At 48.9% G+C, this 21037-nt stretch overlaps 1 protein-coding gene across 1 annotated transcript in view; it reads right to left on the bottom strand.

Moving 5' to 3' along the window:
* PLEKHG3 (pleckstrin homology and RhoGEF domain containing G3) overlaps nucleotides 1-5278 on the bottom strand; it is a 42037-nt gene extending 36759 nt beyond the window's left edge. Inside the window, exon 1 of the mRNA XM_038544938.1 lies at nucleotides 5226-5278. The gene's annotated coding sequence lies outside the window, so the exon portion shown is untranslated. The remainder of the gene's footprint in view (nucleotides 1-5225) is intronic.
* Nucleotides 5279-21037: the final 15759 nt, after the last annotated feature.

The raw sequence follows: 21037 nt of genomic DNA, 5'->3' as shown, positions 1-21037 counted from the left end.
ATATTTATTGGATATGCAGCAAACACTGGGGATGTAGCAATGTGCAGGACAGATAGAGACTACATGAATACTGGTTCCCTTTTCCTGTCAACAAACACTGACCAACGATTGCTCAAGAACCTCCAATGTACACATACACACACAATCTTCAGCCTGGGGAATAAAGGATGTAGGAGTTTTTAGGAGTTTCCAGTACCTGTAGAACCCATCTCTCCTCCTGAGATCCTGTTACCACAGTAAGAACTAGACTTCATTCCTCTTGCACCTCCCTGCATTCTCAGCCAGACCCCAACAACTTCGAGGAATCCCAAACTGTGTTTCCCAAAAGGCTGCATACACAGCCACCAGTGAGCCCATTAGAACCTTGTGCGGGTCCTGTGTCTAGCCCCACAATGTGCTCAGCAGTTAACAGTTTAAGAGTCCTTTAAAAATCCATTCCCTGATGGGGATCCCTGGGTGGCTCAGCGGTTTGGCGCCTGCCTTTGGCCCAGGGCGCGATTCCTGGAGTCCCGGGATCGAGTCCCGCATCGAGTCCCGCATCGGGCTCCCGGCATGGAGCCTGCTTCTCCCTCTGCCTGTGTCTCTGCCTCTCTCTCTCTATGTCTATCATGAATAAATAAATAAAATCTTAAAAAAAAAAATCCATTCCCCAAGCTTAAACCAGGGCTCCCTCCCCATCCCCAAAGGCCAACCAGAGAACTATAAAAAGCCTGGCTCTCCCTTTGCCTGCGTTCCCAGGTGTCAACAGCCCACCCAGGTGGGCCCAAACCCCCACCACTGCCTTCTCCCCCACAACTCCCCTGGAATAAAAAGCTGGAGCAAGTGAGACCACCAAGCCCAGATTACTCCCAGGATGGGACCTCAGCACAGGCTCATCACACCCTGTTGATTACACTTGATACTGCTCTCTGTGCTGTACGGAAACAAAGATGAATCAAGCACAGTTCCTGCCCTCAGAGAGCTTCGAATCAAAATAAGGAGCACCAAGCAGAGACCCAGTTGAGGGGACTGGCCGTCATTCCAGACAGCTAACTCCCAGAGATGCTGCCAAGTGTCTCCAGATGCACCTTCCTTCTGATCACGGGATAGTGGACCCTACCCAGTTTTCCTTCTGATTTCAGATCACCCAAAACTCACAAAAATGCTGGAGCAGTTCAGGGCCATCTCTGCACTTCCTCTAAGGCCAGATTATAACTATGAAGTCTCTAGGCACCAATTGGCAGAAAGGTCCTTCACCACAGGGCCTGCCTGGCTGTACTGCATGTGCCACAGGGCCTTCAGGGGGTGTGGTCTAGTTGATGACCACTTCCCTGGGCCTCGCCCTCCACAGCACAGCCCATCCCTGCTTCCTGAGCCAGGGCAGGGCCCCCAGGAAACCACTCACCACAACTTTGACAGCAGTCTTAGATCAGGCCCCTCCCTTTGAGGTCTGCGGTTCCAGCTGAGAGAAGAGACTCTATAGACTGGGTGGATGCAGTGGAAGACTGAGCAGTTGAGTCCAGGCAGGACCTGAGATAAGGCTCCATCAGAATCCTCTCACCACCTATGCCATCTGCCCTGCCCTCCCCCCTCTCCCCCATCTTCCTCACCCCTTTCACTCCTCTGAACAAAACTTATCTACAGGAGGCTGGGAGAGGAGCAGATAGCCTTCCCAGCTGGGAGTCCGGGTAGAAATGCCAGGGACCATGGTGTGATTCATCAGGGTTGGTTAGAAGCTGGGGGAATTCCAAAGCAAGGGAGGGACAAGGCTGCCCCCAGTTCACCCTGTCATGGGGGAAGCAGCACACACCTGGGAGTCCTGCATCCTCACCCCCAACCGTTGGAAATCTAGGATAGGGCAGGAAAATCTAACTAGAAAGTCTGCCCTAACTAGGGTTTCTGTTTTTACCTCCTTCCAATTCCCCACCCAATCCCAACACCTGAAACACAAAGCCTTTCATCCAGAGTCCTTAGCAATGGCATTAAATATCGTGGGCTACCCCTGCACAATTTGGTTGGAGAAATAAGACTATCATTTACTGAACACCTCCGTGGGCTTTGCTGAGCATTCAACACACATTCTCCATTGTTCATTCTCACACAATACCGTATGTGGTAGGTAGGATGACTAACTCCATTTTACAGGTGGGAAACACAGGCTCAGGAGTTCAGCACCACGGGGCTAGCAAGCTGCAAAGCTGGGATCCTAACCCAGCTGCATCTGATTCCAAACCCTGCCCCCCAATCCCACAGTGGGTTGCTCCAACTGGGATTCAAGCAAAGGTGATAAGAGATGAAGGGAAATACTTCCCTCAGGCATTATCTTCAATATCTCTTGCTCAGGAGGCTTCCCAGGCCACCCCATCTAAAATGCCATCTCACTCCCTCCGTGGGGATGCGTGTCCACCTTCCCTATCACATGTTTCTACTTATCAGTGACATGCTTTCTATTTCACTTTCTATCTTGTTCGCTGTCAGCTTCCCCCACTACAAGTCAGTTCCAGGTCAATATCTGTAGATTCTGTTCACTGCTGTGTCCCCTGCATCTACATTCATATACAGTAGGTGCCAAATAAATGTTGAAGAACAAATACTTAAAAATAGAACTATGAAGCATAATTCTAGGAAGAAAAACAAAGGACTATCCAACCATTCATGGGAAGGAGAGATGAGAGAAGACAGTGAGAGTGTGGCCGGCCAGGAGCAAGTTAGAGGCCCTAAAGGAGCCCACAGGAGGAAAGGAAGGTCTGTCAAGTCCCCTGTGGACTCCAATACAGCCTTCCTGCACAGTAGTGATTTCCAGCTGCCAAGGCCCTAGCCTGAGGGCTCCTGCTGGGGAGGGTGGGCAGGCAGCCCTGGAACAAAGGCCTATGGACATGCAGCTGGCCAGAGAGGCAGAGGCCTGGGCCAGAGGAGCAGCCTGGGGCGGGGAGGGCGGAGGAAGCAAATGAGGAGCTGAAGAGGGCTTCAGTGCAGCTGCAAAGGCAACACCCTCCCAAGAGTCCCCTCAAACCCCAACACAACACAGAATAGCTAGTCGACACCACGATTAACCCTCCAAAGCCAGTGCCCCAGCTTGGGCTTGTGGCAACCCCTCCAGGCTTGGAGCCAGAGACTTCACAAGATTCTGAGAGAGGGTGGAGGTGAAGGGGCAAGCCACAGGTCTGGAACACAGTCCCTTTTCCCCTCCAGCCCTGGTCATCCCTCAGGCCATGGCCTTTGGCCTCCTCCAGTGTAAACACAGTGACCCTGGGTTAGCTGTGGATTTGGTAAGCCAAATGTTTACTCTGGGGCTGAGATATCGCAGGCCATGGATGTAAACGTTCACCCTGGGTCCTGGTATTTACCATCTCCTATGGCACACATGGGACATATCCAGTAAACTTTAAAGCTCTCACAAGCCGCCCCCCCCCCCCCAGCCACAGTGAGCGCCCCCCCTTTTTTTTGAGCCCTTTATTTTTAACAGTAGTTTATGGAGCACCTTCCACATGTCTGGCTTCATTTGATCCTTACTACAACCTCTATAAGGAAGAGAAGGCAAGTACCCTGCTTCTCTCAGTGGAAACTGAGTCTGAAAGGTCTAGGATTTGCCCAGGTCATGTTAGAGAAAGCATGGATTAGCCAGAGCAGAAAATCTGAGTTCTAGTCCCTGTTTGGCCAACAAGGACCAGGCTCAAGCCACCTCACATCTCTGGGCTCTGCTGCCTTCATGTGCAGAGTAGGCTAATCAGAGGTGGCGACTCCACCAATTTTGACGGTAGAACCAGGTGGTAGAACCAGGATTAAAATTCAAGGAAAATCCTGTGCTGGACTCATAGGCCAGTGCTCTTTCCACTCTTCCTGATAGGCCACATCTAATAAAATGTAGTGGAAAAGCCTCCGAAACAACTCCTAAACCACTCCCTCTGCTTTTAGGACTTGGTTTACCCCATGCTGACTCCCTGCCCCATCCCCAGAGCAAGATACCAGGGAGCCAAGGGGTTGTCCAGCCGCCAGGAATAGGTTCAGCAGAAGCAGCAAGAGTATGAACAGCAGGCTTAGAAGGTTGATGAGGCACCCAGGATCACTGGAAGGGGTGAATGACAGAAGGGGTACACCTTCCTTTGGTTCTGACTCTCTAGGTTTTCTGTTGGGGATGGTTGGAACGAAGTCATCCCCAGCTTAAGTCAATCAGGATTCCATTCCCAGTCAGCAAGGAAGGTGCTGGAAAGACACTTTCCTAAAAGGAAGTAGGCAATGTGCTCAGAAGGGAAGCCGGTCCTGGGCTGTCATTACTCTCCCCACTTATTACTTCTTAAGTAAGGTCGATGTGATTGGGCTACATGCAGAGGCAGGGCTGGGAAGACTCTGGGAACCCCCGGTCTGGGGTTCCATGTAGGATAATGCAGTGAGAGTCGCCTCCCTAGGGGCCCCGGCGCAGAAGCTGCCTCCCTCATGTGCAGACAGTTTAGAAAGTGGCGTCAAGGATCAAACTGCGACCGCGGCCACTAACACCGCCCCCCCCCCCAAGGCCACACCTCTCCAGCCTCCGACCATTACATTGCCCACTCCCTTCTTTGTTTTCAAAACCAGCTCCAAAGAGTCACAGTAGCTACCTAAAAATGTCTTGAAATTTCAAATTTGCACGTCTTACCCCAGTCTTTCCAAACCAAAGGGCTGAGGATGGGGAGGAAAATAACCAAACAGATTTCAGGAGTGGGCGAGGTCGAGGCAGACAGAGGCAAGGCAGTGGCCTCCATGCCTTCGGCTCCCAACATCCCAGCTCCATGGGACGCTCCGGGACCCACGCCAATCCCTCCCAAGAACCAGCACCATGTGGCAGCCCCCGGGCCCAGCTGCTGGCGCCCCTCGGGCTCCCTGGATCAGAGCCGGGTGCTTCCCCGCAAGGGTCCGCCCGGCCCGAGTCCCGCACTCCCAGGCAGGGGCAGCCCTCGGGCTACCGCGGGGGGGGGGGGGGGGGCGGGCGCAGCGCGCGGGCCTCCCGGAGCCACCTGGCGCGCGCTCCTCTGGTTTCCGGGGTGGGGGCTGCGGACAGACCGCGTCTCCGCGCACGAGCCCCGCGCGCTCCGACACCCCCGCCGCGGGGTCCGGGGAGCCATGGGGGGAGCCCTGGGGGGGCGCCCTGGAAGGCGCCGACGCAGCCCGGGCCCTCCTCGGGGGGCTGGGGCGAGGGCCCCGGGGCGTGGGGGCCTGGGGGGCTCCGGGCGCTGCCACGGGCCGAGGGGAGGGGGCCGAGGGCCACTCACCGCGCGGTCGCCGCCCGCCGGGTCCCGCACGCTCGGCGCGCGGGGCTGCCCAGGTGCGGCCGCGACGCAGGCGCGAGTTTGAAAGTCGCTCTCGGCGGGGACGGAGGCTGCGGCCGCTCCCGCCCACGGCCCGGCCCCCGGCGTTGGGGACGCGGCCAGCTGCCCGCGCGGCCCCCCGGGGACCCCGGCCCGCGCGCGCCTTCCCAGCGCCCGGCAGGAAGTCGGGGCCGGGCGGACCCAGCCGGAGCCGCCGCCGGAGGGAGGGGAGAGGGAGGGGCGGGCCAGGAATTTTTCCAGTGGGTGGAGACTCGCGCCGGCCGCGGGGATCCTGCGATCGGCGGCTCCGCGGGGATCCGGGGAGCCTCGGGGCCGGAGCCGGGCTGAAGGGGATCGCGCGCGTTAATGATTAACGCCCGCAGGTGGGGCGCGCGCCCCGCCCCGGCCCAGAGCCGCGCGCCGCGGGGTCACCCGGTGTCAGCCCTACGGCCCCCGCCGTGCGGATAGCAACGGGGGCTCTCTAGGAAGACGTTAGCCGGGGTCCGCCCTGGGGGTCTCGAGCCCAGCAGGGCAGGTCACCTCGGCCTTTCTGAATCGGAAAGGCACGTCTTGAAGCCCTCACCGCAACTCCGTCCCTGTGACCCTTGACAAACCTAAATCCAAGCCTCCGGGATGGAGGAAAGGGCACCTCGGCAGGAGGCCACCCGAAGGCTGCTGCTGGGTGGATGAAACGGGATGCGGAAACCCGTGCCAGAGAGAACCACGTTTCTGCAAAAACAAAGACGGAGAACCTGCCTCCGGTTTTCCCGTCTGTATGTAATCCCATGAGCAAGGAAAGGTCCACATCTGGAAGGGGGTCAGGGGCACTCACTGAGGCCAGGCTGGTTTCGAGCCAGATCATAAATTTTAAAACGCAGAAGTATTCGTCAATAAAGATGGAAAGAAGATGCTGTCCCAGCACGAGGCAGGGGAGAAGCCCAGGGCGAGGCCCCGGGAGAGATCCCGCTGGTTAGGCATTGTCACCAGTTTCCAGGGAGGAGGAATGGAGCCCTGATATCGAATCACTGGGTTCTGGGTAGACAAGTGTGTATAGTCAAAGGCATTAGAGTTCTTAAGAAGAAAACAAGCTTTAAAAAAAAAAAAAAAAAAAAAACCTGCTCCGGGCAAATGCAAACTGCAGGTGATTTACAGGGAGGGGAGGGGAGGAGAAGGACGGGCGCGGAAGGAAATGGCTTTCAGGTGACTTTGAAACTGGATCCCGGCAGAGGGTGGGGTGAAAACAGCGGGGCTCCCGGCTCCTGACTGCGGGGCGAGGGAAGCGCTGGGCCTGAGCGGCCCGGGACGCGGACCCACATTCCTCAGAGAGGAGGGTCGGCTCCCGCCTTGCCAGAGGCTCTGCTCCTGGGGAGGTGAAAGCCGAGATTGCCGAGCGAGTTTGGGGGTAAACAGCCGCCGAGGCTCCTCCACCAGATACTGCCGGCCGGGCCCGGCTGGAGAGAAAAGTGAGAAGCCCCAAGTCCCTTCCTGCCTTCCAGGGGTGCAGTCCTCCCTCGTGCTTCTGCCTTTCTTTGATCCTGCTTTCTTCTCTGATCACCTTCTCTGATCAATCTTGTCAATCCCGTTCAGTCCGCCTCAAATGCCAGGTTCCAAAGAAGGCCCTTGACTTAACCGAGGCTTTACTGAGTGCACCTCTCACTCCTGTGGCAGGGAGCAGTGTCAGTGACAGTAATAATAACTCATTAGTGGATGCTTACCCGTTTGTAGGGCCCAGTGCTACTCTTTACATTGTCGCCCTCCATCCTCACAGTTACCCTGTGAGCTAGTCAGTAGCCTTATCCCCATTTTGCAGATCCGATAACTGAGGATCAGAGGGTATCTAGCAATTTGACCAAGATTACATAACCAGCAAAAGCAGTGACTGACAAGATCCCAGATAGGTCTAACATTTGAGTGCTTACTATGTCCTAACCACTCTAAGCCTTTTAAACAGTTCCACTCAGAAGCAACAGAGGTAAGGTCATGCAGCAAGTGTGTGACAGACCTGGGCAAAGCGGATCTTCACCACCAACTATTCTGCTTTTTTGACACCTGTTATATTCAATTCAGCACTTCATCATAATGCCTTGCTTTGCTTCTAATTGTTTTCATGTACATAACTTATTTCCTAAAAAGATTGTAATCTTTCCTTATGGCAGAAGTCCTGTAGGAAGCACTCTGTAAAGCAATGTTTAATTCAGATTAAATAACCCAGTTTGTGAGAAATCATAGCTCACTTCTATGGATAAAAAGCTGTGTCTGGGCTCAGACTCCAGTGATCAGAGCCTGTCTCCTTCCTGCCCCTTCCGATTCTTGCTTTAGTGGCTGCACTCTCCCTCCTATTAAATCATTTATTATTATAATAATACCTTGTGCTCCAGAAATGCCTTTAATCCAAGATCTCAACGTGTTTTTAAAAATACAGATTAATTCATCTTCGCAGTACCCCCACTGAGATGGGCAGATGGAGGTGTTCTCCCCCATTTTATGGGTGAGAAAACCAAGACAGCACGGAGAATTTAAATGACTCACTATGGAAATCAGTGGAAGGGTTTCTTCTCCCCGCCCTTCCCCTCCTCCTTCCTCGCAGCTGCCAACATCTGCATCAAAGTTTCAAATCCCAGAGACAAAGACCATTGAGTTTTCACAATAAAGGACATTTCCAAACTCATTTCAGCTGCTCTATTGTGGTAGACCTCAGGAGAGGGAGGGGTGTAAAGACTGTGAAGGTCCTCTGAAGCTCTGTGCTTAGAAGGAACCCCAGGCTAGCTGGGATGGAGGAGGAAATTCTCCTCCAAAGTGACCTAAAAAGCCCAACCAAGCATTTCGAGTTGCATTTGAGTAATGTTTCTCAAAGTGTGCACCACAGGCAACAAGAGAAAAAACAAACTAAACATCATCAAGACCTAAAACTTATGCCTCAAGAGCATCAAGTAAAAAAGACAACCCCAAAAATGAGAGAAAATTGCTGCAAAGAGATCTTACGTAGAATATGTAAAGTATCCCTAAAACTCAATAAAAAAGGTAATAACCCAATTTAAAAATGGGCAAAAAATGTAAAAAGACATTTCTTCAAAGAAGATAGGCAGATGGCCAATAAGTATGTGAAAAGATGCTCAACATTAGCCACCCTGGAAAGGCAAATCAAAAAAAAAAAAAAAAGAGGGGCACCTGGATGGCTCAGTAGGCGGAGCACACAACTCTTGATCTCTGGGGTCATGCTTTCTAGCCCCACCCTGAGTGTGGAACCTACTTAAAAAATAATTAAGGGCAGCCCCGGGGGGAAGGGGGGGTGGCCTCAGCGGTTTAGCGCCGCCTTCAGCCCAGGGCAGGATCCTGGAGACCCGGAATCGAGTCCCACGTCAGGCTCCCTGCATGTGTCTCTGCCTTTCTCTCTCTCTTTCTCTGTGTCTCTCATGAATAAATACATAAAATCTTTTTAAAAAATCAAAAAAAAATTTTTTTAAATTTGGGATGCTTACGAGGCTCAGTCGGTTAAGCTCTAGGACTCTTGATTTCGGCTCAATTCAAGACCTCAAGATTGTGGAATTGAGCCCCACGTCAGGCTCCTCACTGACTATATAAGGTTTTCTCTCTCCTCTCTCTCCCTCTGCCCCTCCCCACCCCTTTTTCTCAAAAATAAGGTTTTTTAAAAATGAAATTTCATTAACTGTATGCTAAATTTAATGAAATTTCATATAACTGTATACCCGTTAGGACAGCTAAAATCAAAAACATAATTAGTGTTAACAAGGATGTGGAGAAATTAGAACTCTCATACATAAAAGGTTAAACCAAGTGAATGTATGACTCAGCAGCTCCACTCCCAGGTGTGTATGTGTGTATATGTATATATATATATATATATACACCCAAGAGAATTTCATAGCATCATTATTCATAATAGCCAGGAGGTAGGCACAATCCAAATGTCCATCAGTTAATGATGAATGTATATCTCTACAATGGAATATTTGTCATAAAAAAGGAGATACTGGTTGATGCTACAGCATAGATGAACTTTGAAATCATTACACTAAGAAGCCAGCCACAAAGGACCATATATGTATAATTCCATTTATATGAACTATCCAGAATAAGCAAATCTATACTGACAGGAAATAGATTCCTGGTTGCCTGAGTGCTGGACTAGGGGTGGAGAGGAGATGGGGAGTGACTCCTAAAGGGGGTTCAGGTTTCTTTTAGAGTGCTGTAAACACTAAAGACCAGTAAGGAACAGGCAGGGCTAGGGAGGGAGAGATAGGTAGGGGGCTACATGATCAGGCTGGCCAAAAATCCCAGAAATGCTGAGGCGTAACAAAACCAGAGATAAGGGAACATAACCAGACCACCTCTTTGTCTTAAACAAGAGAGGAGATGTTCAAAGGAGAAGTAATCATGGTGCTATCAGTGGTGACGTCAAGGAGATTAATGTTCCCTGGTCAGTTTTCTATAAAAGACAGCCATAAAAGCCCTCAGTGGTAACCCATTCGGGACCCCCTCTCGAGTTTTTTTCTTTCCTTCCTCTTCTCACCTTCACTTAATAAACTTTCACTTCACTCTTTTGTGTCCTCTAGATTCATTCTTCAACTCCATGAGAAAAGAACCCTGCAACAAAAATAGTGATTATACAGAAAACAAACACTGAATTGTATATTTTAAGTGGGTGAACTGTGTGGCATGTGCAATATAATCAATAAAGCTGTTTTTTTTTTAAGTGTGAACTACTACCACCTGTTCCAGAGTTACCAGGCTGCCTGTAATCAGAATCTATCAGAATCCCATCAGAATCTTTGGTAGGGGGACTCCTGGGTGGCTCAGCAGTTGAGCACCTGTCTTCGGCTCAGGGAGTGATCCTGGGGTCCTTAGATCGAGTCCCATGTCGGGCTCCCTGCATGGAGCCTGCTTCTCCCTCTGCCTGTGTCTCTGCCTCTCTCTGCATGTGTCTCTCATGAATAAATTTAAAAAAAAATCTTTGGTGGGCAGGCCCCCCGCTCTGCATTTCCCCAGAGCACACTGAATGAAGTTCTGCGCCTTACAAGACTGTGATTCAGAGCCTTGTGGCCCCAAGCTTCCTGAAATGAATAAAATGAAAGGTCTGTAACCCTGATGAGAGGGCAAAGGCCTGGGGAGAATAGAAATCCCCTTCCTGAAGTTCTTTATCAATTGCTTCTTTCCGCCAGTCTAAACTCCAGTGTCAGAAAAAATCTGACACCAAAAAGGGGAAGAAGGTGTGGGGGAAGGGAGAGGAAGCCTCCCCTCGCTCCTTACTACCTTCTGACTCCCAGCCCCTGCTGTGAGGAGCTCTTGAAGGAAATGAGCTGTTTGTTTGACTTTGTGTCTGCAATAGAAACATTTGCCAATCACTTGTGGTTTTTCAAGAACCTGGGAGCCGCGTGTGAACCATGTCTGGAGATCCACTTACGTTCACCTTCGTTATCGGCAGATAAAGGGGCTGTAAGTCAGCATTTACAACACCTGAGACCAGACGGACATCAGCCTTTCGTGGTCTAGGGATTGGTTAATGCACTGACCCTTCTTGGACTTCTGGCTTTTCGGCCAGACGTTTTTCTATTTGCAGCACCGCCTGTAGATAGATGAAGTACAAACATGGAACAGCCAGGCTTTCCCCAGCTTAATGCTAAAGTGAAAGATTTTCTGGGGTGGGTTCAGAAACTATTGGCTGGAATGGTGTGGTGAGTTGTCTGTACACTTCCTTTATCTATGTTGTTAATATTCCATAAGACTTTCTGCTTTTTTGTTGTTATTTATTTATTTATGATAGTCACACACAGAGAGAGAGAGGCAGAGACACAGGCAGAGGGAGAAACAGGCTCCATGCACGGAGAGCCTGACGTGGGATTCGATCCCAGGTCTCCAGGATCACGCCCTGGGCCAAAGGCAGGCGCCAAACCGCTGCGCCACCCAGGGATCCCGACTTTCTGCTTTTTTTAAAGGTTTTATTTATTTCTTTATGAGAGACAGAGCAGCAGAGACATAGGCAAAGGGAGAAGCAGGCTCCCCACAGGGAGCCTGATATGGGATCAGGACCTGAGCCAAAGGCAGACATTCAACCACTGAGCCACCCAGGTGCTCCAAGAGTTTCTGCCTCTGAGATTTTCAGATCTCAGTATTCCTAAGAAGCACCTGGGAAGTTTCTAACTCAGGCCTGAAGCTGATCCCCAAGAATCTGCATTTTAATAGTAAATGATTCAGATGCAAGAGAGACCCATTAGACCACACTTGAGAAAACGGTGGTCTGAGTTCTGTCTTTTGTCTTTTCCTCTCCTGGTGCTTCCTCTTCCTCCCCTGAGGCACAGGACTCAAAATAGAAACCCTGCAAACCCAGTGCTCCAAAGATGAAAGGGTACAGCTTTAAGACCTCATCATGTTGGAACAAATCGGATGAAAGAGTTCCACCTCGATTCATGTGAAATGCTTAATCTTCAACACCTTGGTGACAAGCGGGGTGGGGTGCACCTACTGAGTACTATACTGAAACGCTCAGAAAACAAACGAATAAGAGCTTAATTAGGAGGTAATTGCCCAGTTACTTGCAGATGGAGGCAGTTCTTCCCAGCTGTAATTTTGGTTGTTGATGTTTTTCTCCTAGACCAAGGTCTATAATAGGTAGACTCAGCCCTGGCTTCCCCAAGAATATCTTGCTCAAAGAGTACAGAGCAGTTGTTCCAAGAAACCAATGGGGCCCAGATTAGCCTACTCTTTCTTTGGTTTCTGTTTCCCAAAGGAAACATGAGTTGGTTAGAACTAGATTAGGGCACTTGGGACCCAATCCATTTTCCTAAGTCACCAGCATCTCCTCCAGGAGAAATGAGGAACTGACCCAGGTGGACAAGGAATAACTTTTCCTCCACCCGAACAGTGAGCAGGCTCACGGAGCCCTTCTATCCTATCCTTGGCTGCCAGGCACTCCCACGGAAACCTCGCCTCCCTTCACGGGTGGTGCTTTGTGGCAGTCACCCTGGCCCACTCTTTTCTTCACTCTCCTGCTACATGACTGCCTACTTCTCAGTCTTAGAAGATTGCCTTAGAGGATTGAAAATCTTGGATTCCATCATCTTAAGGAATCTCAAACTGGATCATTCAGGTACAAGCTCTCTTTTCTCTTCCCCTCCAAGCTTGACTAGGGAGATAGGTCTGGCTCCATAATCCAATCCTTATCTCAGGCCTGTGGTTGTCCTCAACCTGCTGGGAAGATTATGGGGATAGCACTGTGCCAGGAGCAGTGCTAAGTATTCCACGAGTGTTCTCATTCCATCCTCCAAACAGTCCTTTAAGGCAAGTAATAGTTCTCTCCCATTTTACAGGTGAGAACATCATGGCTTAGAGAGGTCAAATCACATGCCCCAGGTTATGTGCACTTCACAACAGACCCAGGACATGTTCCCAGGCCCCTCTGCAGTCCGAATTTGTGCTCTTAACTGGCAACCTGCCACCAAGAAACCTCACCCTGTTCCCAAGGAGCCACTAGACTCCAGCAGATGGAAGCAACTTAAATAAATTAAACCCAAGAAATGTCCCGTCCGTGTTCTGCTCAAACTGCTGTGAATTGCCTCATGACTGACTGGAAAGCCTACCAGGCTCACAAGTGAGTTACAGACTTGTTGAAGGGGCTGGTAAATCAAGTGATGGGGAGAAAAGGAGGAATGTGTTCAGGGTCATAAAGAAGAGGAGAAGGAGAAAAAAGCAAAAATCTCTAAAGACTTGTGACATCTCAAGCTAGCCGGCCATAAAAGGTAAAGCAGGACATTGGCCTGGCAAGCACAGTCTGTAGCCCTAACCATGGCTCTGCCGCCGGTTCCCTAGGAATAGTCTGGTTGCGAGAATTCCAAGAACATCCTGTTCTGCCTGCCCAGGGAGAGACAGGGAGCAAAGCTGAGGCTTACCAAGTGCTGCTGAAGGGCGTAGGGAGTCGGCTTCCTGCTGGGCTCAGAGACTCCTGCAGAACTGCCTCTAGAACCTTCCTCATCCCCAGCCTGCCCTGCCTGCTACCCGTCCTCATGGTGGAACTTGCTGTTCCTATGACAACACTCCTTCTACCCCTCCCTCCCCTAGCTCACCTCCATCCCGTGACCTGATGCAAAGGCAACTTCTCAGGCATCCAGATCAGATGTGGAGGGCTTTGCAGTCCCTCTGCAACTTAAGAGCACAAGCTTTGGAATCAACAGAACTGAACACTTGCTGTTAAGTCAAGCCATGAATCTCACAGTACCTCAGTTTCCTCATCTGAAAATAGGATGAGGAGTGATACCTATCACACAGGGTGTTCTTCAGGAATAAGTGAGAAAATGTTTGTAAGGAACACACAGTTCCTAGTCCACAGAAAGAGGTAGCTTATAACTCTCTTTGTACTTCTGCTTCTAAGTATCAGGTTCCCAAGCACCACCTCAACACCCTAGCTTCTCTAATCCCATATCAAGTCAAAGAATCTTACAACTGGAAGAGACTAGAAGTCACCTGGAATAAGTATTTTTTTTCTTTATGTAGTTTTCATACATCTAAGAAATATCAGTAAAGTACTTAGTAAAACCATGCCTGGGTTATAGTACATGCTTAATAAATATTAGGGTTTGTGATAGTTAATGCTTTATGTCAATTTGACTGGATCATATGATGCCCAGACATCTGGTTAAACGTTATTTCTGGGTGTGACTACAAGAGTTTCTGGAAGAGGCTAGGATTTGAATGACTCGACTGAGTAAAGTGGATTGCCCTTCCCAGTGTGGGTGAGTATCCTTCAAATCATTATAATGGCTTTAATATTGACAAATCCTGGGCCTCAAGTGTTGGGGTATGATGTGTGGCAAATAGCCAAATTCAAACCCAAGTCAAGTGGAAAATATAATCTCTTGCTGCATTACAATGGATCCAAAATGAAGACTGACTGGAGTGAGGATGCTAGTTTCTCCCATGTAGCCCCTGACCCAGTTCTTTTTTTTTTTTTTTTTTTAAGATTTTATTTGAGAGAGAGAGAGAGAGTGAGAGAGAGAGAGCACAAGCAGAGGGGAGGGGAAGGATAAGAAGAGGCAGGCTCCCAGGACCCTGGAATCATGACCTGAGCCGAAGGCAGACACTTAACCAACAGAGCCACCCAGGCACCCCACCTGAGCCAGTTCTGAAGGCACTTCCAGAGAGGAGTTGATTCTCTGTGCCTGTCCCCACCTACGCCCACCCTCCTTGTCTGCTCTCCCCTCTCATGACAGAGAAATTGAGGGAAGTCTGAGGCACAGAGTCACTTCTAGTCTCCACTAGCCCATGTGACTTAGGGACCCATCGCTGGGAGGTCTCAGCCATCAAGCAAAGATCTACATTCTCACTTCCTCTCCATTTCCTTCTTGTGCTCCTCCTCTCCCTCCATCCTCACCCCCCTGAAGTGAAAAAGAATTTTTTGGTAAACCACATAGCTCACTAGGGGAATGCAACACACAAACCCCCACCCCCTGGGCATTTAAGTGGAGTACTTATTTCCCCACTGAGGATAACAGGACACAGACCTGACTCCTATAGCTCTCACACTAGTTTCCACAAATTTCTAACCCACAGACATTCATTGCAGTTCTAGCATGTGCCAGCCATTATACTGGCTCCTGTCAAGCACACAAAAGCATCGGACCCCATCTCTGACCTCAACCAGGTAGAAGAGGGTGACAAACTGTAAACATATAACAGTAAAATCTCTAAATGCCATTCTAGACAGTGAAAGCAGACATGGTATAAGACAGTTTGCAATTTTTGATCATTCCAATTGGTACAAAAAGCCAGAGAGCAGAGAGCTTACTGTAGGCTACAGGCTAGAGTGGTCAAGAAAGACTTCTTGGGGGATCCCTGGGTGGCTCAGCGGTTTAGCATCTGCCTTTGGCCCGGCAGGTGGTCCTAGAGTCCAGGGATCGAGTCCTGCGTCAGGCTCCCTGCATGGAGCCTGCTTCTCCCTCTGCCTGTGTCTCTGCCTCTCTCTCCCTCTCTCTGTGTATCTCATGAATAAATAAATAAAATCTTAAAAAAAAAAAAAGATTGGTCTGTGTGTGATGCTAATATATGTGTGAGCTATCTCTGGTTCACTGGTGTTCTAATCTAGTCATTCTTTTCAAGTGTCTTGGCAAAGACCTGAACATGATCATCAAACAGAGGTTTCCTCTTTCCAAATATTCAGATCTAATGATTCTATTAGTTAGAGTTCTTTGGGTTGCAAGTGACAGACACTCAACATAAAACTAACTTAAGCAGAAAGGGCTTTGTCTCTTAGATGGGAAAATCCAGGTATGGAGGTCCATTAGTTGACAAGAGTGTTAAGGCACAGCTGCCTCTAGGAGCTCTAATATCTCAGGGCTCTGTTTTCTTTCCCATTTTATACTGTACTAAGAACCACCTTAAATGTTGGCTCTCACAATGAAGCAGGGAAAATGACTGCCAGTCACCTAAGATTCATATTCTCTGAACTTATCAACACCAGTGGAAAGAGTAGAAGTTTCCCTCCTGCTTCCTCTTCATAAGTCCCTTGTCAGCATCCCTGACAATGGAGATAAAAGAGGTTCACTGACAAGAATCCCAAAGTTAACTGTCCTGTGGGGAACACCTGTGCTGTGGGGTGGACCCAAAAAACTAAAAAAATAACACAGGGATGGCCTGGGGAAGAAGGCAAGACTGTGTTGCATTATTCTGGAAAACCCCATTCCCTTTTATGGACTTCCCAGATAGACACATTTCTCAATTATTCCCAGTCCTAATAGCCAGATTCATTTCTTAGGGAAACAAATGGTTAATTGCTAAGAGGGCTTGTGTAGGGACAACAGCTACCTATCACAGGATACCCGCAACAGAGTTAGTAACCGGGTACACATCCAAAGGGATGTAGGTGTCTTAGGAGTGGGATCTAGCTCAGAAGACCCGGTTAGGCTGGCCTACTTTTACACCATGGAAAATTCGTGAAATGGATTTGGTGGTGAGCAGAACAGAATCCTTGCTGCAGGCCAGACATCACTTAAAGGGCTTGGGTGGTAGTTTCAGGACTGTAGGTGTCATACTAGGAAGAGCAAGGACCCAGTAGGTGTCATACTCAGGAAGAGCAAGATTTCAGAGCCTAAGGCTGCCCTGGACTCACTATTGAGTGGAGACTAAAGACATTTCCACCCTGCTCATTCTCTGCTTTTGAATTCTCAGTAGGCAGCATGCTCTGGGGGCCCCAGTGTAAGGCAACAACAGCTATCAGTCACTCCAGATCAGAATTGTGGGGAGGAAAAGAGAGGAGGCTTAGGGCAGTCTGTCCAAAAGACCTTTCAGTGTTGATGCAAATGTTCTCTATCTTCAGTGTCCATTATGGGAGCCACATATGGCTACTGAGCACTTACAGTCTAGCTAGTGCAACTGAGAAACTGAATTTTCAATTTTATTTAATTGAAATGAATTTACATTTCAATGGCCACATGTGGCTAGTGGTTATGTATTAGATGCTAAGTCTTAGAGAACATCCTTCCTCCGTGACCCTCCAGGGCTTGGAAGGGAAAAAGGCAGGATAAATTGGAATGGAACATCCCAATCAACGATCTACGTCAGGAAAGGCAGATGGTACAGAACTGGGAAATGAAGAAGACCCTGGTGTCAACCTCCTTCCTAGACACAGACATCAGTTGCCTGAACTCTGGCAACTATCCCCCAGCCTCTCCCTCCGAGAGCCACTGCCTCTGAAAAGAACCTCACAAAAGGTCATCTGAGGCTACCAGGTGGCTCCAAAGCCAGTCCAGTGAGGAAGGAAATCACTTCCACACTACCCCCAGAGGGAACACCCTCCCTCCACAGTATGGGAGACCCCATATCCCACTCCTCTTCCCTCACTGTGGAAAGTATCTCACGCTATGCCTAAGGACCCCATTAATGGCCAGATCCCTAAGGGATCTCAGTTGCACATGTGTTGACTGAAAGCCTCCCAGATCATCAGAGGAAAAGCTGAACTTAAATAATTTCCTGTCCAAGAACAATCTGTCACCTAGCACAGTGGGAAACCATCCAAGCTAGCCAGCAGAGAGAACAGCCGGCCCCACCCACAGCCTCCAGCCTAGAAAGGGATTTGTGCTATCAAGATGGTCAGGGACTAGGGAAAGGGGTCCTGACAGCCCAGGAGAGACCTAAACTAGCCCTGCAAATTAACACCAAGGCACAGGCCCAAGACCAAAGGAAAAAAGTGAACTTGTAGGAAAGGCAGCCAGTTAATCAAGTGGAGACTTGTCTTCCCATTGAACTCAGATTGCAGCTGCACACACTACTAGAAGCCAGGCCAAGGCATTGGATAGATTTGAGCAGGGCTGCAAGAGCACCAGCAGAGGCAGATGGATGACAAAGTAGACTATGTGCCAGGCTTATGTCAAGTTGGATCCATTCTGTGCACTTTCCATGCTATTCCACGACTTTATCTCACACTTCCTCCAACTTGTAGACCATCCCAAGAGGTCAGGCCTTGACCAACTTCCCAGCTGTCAGGAGGGTGAAGGCAGGCAGTCCCTAGGCTTGTTCTGGCCCAGGAGGGACTTAAACAAATTCTGGGCTTTCTCTGACCATAGTTCCCACATCTATTTGGGGGGTCCTTTTTAAAAAAATAAGGTTGCATGCATGCTCATTGCAACATTATCTGCAATATCCAAGAGGTTGAAGTAACTCAAATGTTCATCCACATAGAAAAATGGATAAAGAAAACATGGTCTTTCTACACAATGGAATACTATTCGACCTTAAAAAAGAAGGAAATCATGTTACATGCTTACAACATGGATGGACCTTGAGGACATTAATGCTAAGTGAAATGAGACAAATATTGCATGATTCCACTTACACTAGGTATCTAAAGTCAAATTTGTAGAAACAGAAAGTAGCATGGTGGTTGCCAGGGGCTGTGGGGCAGGAGAAATGGGGAGTTGTTCAAAGGGTACAGAGTTAATTCTACAAGATGAAAAGTTCTAGAGATTTGTTCCACAACAGTGTCAATATGGTTAACACTGATGAATTGTACACATCACAGTGGTTAAGATGATAAATTTTGGTCATGTGTTTTTCACACAATTAAGATTTTTGAAATAAATTACTAATAAGTTAAGCTTTTCATGTATTATTATACATTATCATTGTCCTACATGTCCATCATGGAAAATATGGAAAATTGAGAAGATTTTTCTCGTAAGTTTTGTGAAAGTAAAACCTGCGCATAATCGAAATGTGATCTAACAGGGATTATAGAAAAAAGCAAGAGCTCCCTGCCCCACTCTGGTCCTCCTTTCCAGAGACAGCCAGTTTTAGACTTTTCTGCTTTTAGATGGTCATCAACCTAACACTAAGTAGTTTGCTGCAAAACTTTTATCTATCAACTTCAGCTATCTGTGACTCCCGCCTTAGAAACATGAGGATTTACCTCCCAACCCAAACCCCACCTTCATCTCCAGTCCTCTGGTGTTTAGTCATTGTCAGTTATTCTATCAGTTATCTTTGTAATTGTAAACAATGCACTTAAAGCTCACTGGATTTCTGATTGGGTCCATGTTCCATACTCTCCTTGCTCAGTTAAATGAGTTCATTTCCTGTCTTTCCAGAGTTGTCCCCTTCACCCCCAACTTCCGCCAGCTGTATTTCTACATTTATATTGTTATGGTTGATAGCACTGAAGTCCATCTTTCTCTTTCACAGTAGATTGATACTAGAAGTTGAAAACTAACCCACCATGCTTACATAATTATGACCTTGTGGGTGTAGTTCTCTCATTGTGGCAAGGCTACACTTCCCATTCCATGGGTCTGCTGTCAACAATGGAGATGACCTTTTTCTTTTCTTTTCTCTTTTTTTTTTTTTTTTTAAGATTTTATTCATGGGACACCTGGGTGGCTCAGGGATTGAGCATCTGCCTTTGGCTTAGGGTGTGATCCCAGAGTCCAGGATCCAGTCCCAGGATTGAGTCCTGCATCAGGCTCCCTGCATGGAGCCTGCTTCTCCCTCTGCCTGTGTCTCTGCCTCTGTGTGTGTGTGTGTGTGTCTGTCATTAATAAATAAATAAAATCTTTAAAAAATATATTTTACTCATTTATTTGACAGAGAGAGACCAAGCACAAGTAAGTAGAGTGGCAGGAAGAGGGAAAGGGCGAAGCAGGCTCCCCACCGAGCAGGGAGCCTGATGCAGATGCAGGTCTTGATCCCAGGATCCCAGGATCATGGCCTGAGCTGAAGACAGATGCTCAACCCACTGAGCCACCTAAGGCACCCTTGGAGATGGCTTTTGAAAAGGCGTGGAGAACAGTTGGTTAGGAAGATGTTCAGTATAGATGAGGGTTCAGAAGCAAATCTTTCATTTTTACAGATTCCTCACAATAAAAGCAGGGCAGAGATTATAGAGTATACCATCCTAAACGAAGTAAACTGTTGCCAATATGGGAAGGTCCCCATCCAAATAAAGTTTTCCCACCAGCCAGCCTTTATGGCCTGTATTATTAGCAATTCACTCCTTTGCATTAAGCAAAGGCCTCACCTGTGGTGTCATTTAATATGCAAATATTTCTGGGAGGGTTACCACATTAAGTGGCTGGCACTTCAGTGCAATCCAGTTTCATCAGATAGCCGCTTTCCTGTGTGTCAGGAAAGGCGAGCCTGCTTGGGCTCTGATAAGGACAGCCCCAAGCAGTTGCTGTGGCCTGAGCCAGCCCTCCTGGAAACAGGAGAGAGTAACAGCTTTCCTCAATTTATAGCCCCCACTTTCACCAGTGACCCAAGGCCACTCTCCCCCGCCTAGGAGGCTGATGTCAGGTGGCAGTGGAAAAGCCTGAGGCCCTAGAGTGGCTCCAGCTGTATATCTGGATGGCCGCATCGACCTCTCAACCCAGTCCACAGGCCTCCACCTGCCCAGAACCAGAGAGGGAAAGGAAGGGATGGATAGAAAGATAACCAGGAAAGAAGGCAGAGGCTCAGGGGTGGTTCCAGGGAAAACTTGAAAGGGCTTTAGAAAAGTAGTCAAGGGGTGCCCTTACCTGTCTCAGAATTCTGGGATGGCCTAAGCTGAGCAATGCTCTTTCCACTCCCTGTTTTTCTGTCACAGCTGGTGTGTGAATTATTTGCTTTGTATTTGTCTCCACCACAAGCTCCCTGAGGGCAGGGCCTGCCGGGACTTGTCTCCACTTGTCTTGTCATCCCCAGCCAACCTGGCGAGTGGCCGGTTGTGTGCGTGTCCAGTGGCTACGTGCTGACGGACTGAAGCTACAGGCAAATGCATGAGCACTATGCTCTTTGGTTTGCAAATGCCCTTCTCCTCAGCAGACCCATAACTTCTTTTTCACTTCGTTCCACATCCAGGCAGTGTTAGCTCACTGCCTCTGGATTGAATCCAATAGAAATGCTAAAACTTGAAAGGAAAGGATTGCCTCTTTAGCCAAAGCCAGGGTCTTTGGAGTTGGTTGAGGGTTGGTTTGGGGCACAGGTGTAGGGCTGCTGATCAGACTGCTTGCAGCTGGAAGTGGCCTATGTAAGAGGAGGAGTGACCCAGTGCCAGGACAGATGGCTTTTGGTGTCCGTTTAATGGTATTTACAGTATGAATGGATAGCCTCAGACCTGTAGGAAATGATGTCTGTTCAAGATTTTTGGCCGCAGCCTTGTTTGAAATACCAAAAGACTGGAAACCACCTAAATGTCTCATCCATTGGGAAGTGTTTTTTTTTTTTAAGATTTTATTTATTTATTCATGAAAGACACAGAAAGAGAGAGTCAGAGACACATGCAGAGGGAGAAGCAGGCTCCA

This window comes from Canis lupus, chromosome 8 (assembly GCF_011100685.1).
Source record: "Canis lupus familiaris isolate Mischka breed German Shepherd chromosome 8, alternate assembly UU_Cfam_GSD_1.0, whole genome shotgun sequence".
Lineage (NCBI taxonomy): Eukaryota > Metazoa > Chordata > Mammalia > Carnivora > Canidae > Canis > Canis lupus.
Note: the sequence above shows the minus strand (reverse complement) of the source record. Positions and strands in the feature narration are given on the sequence as shown.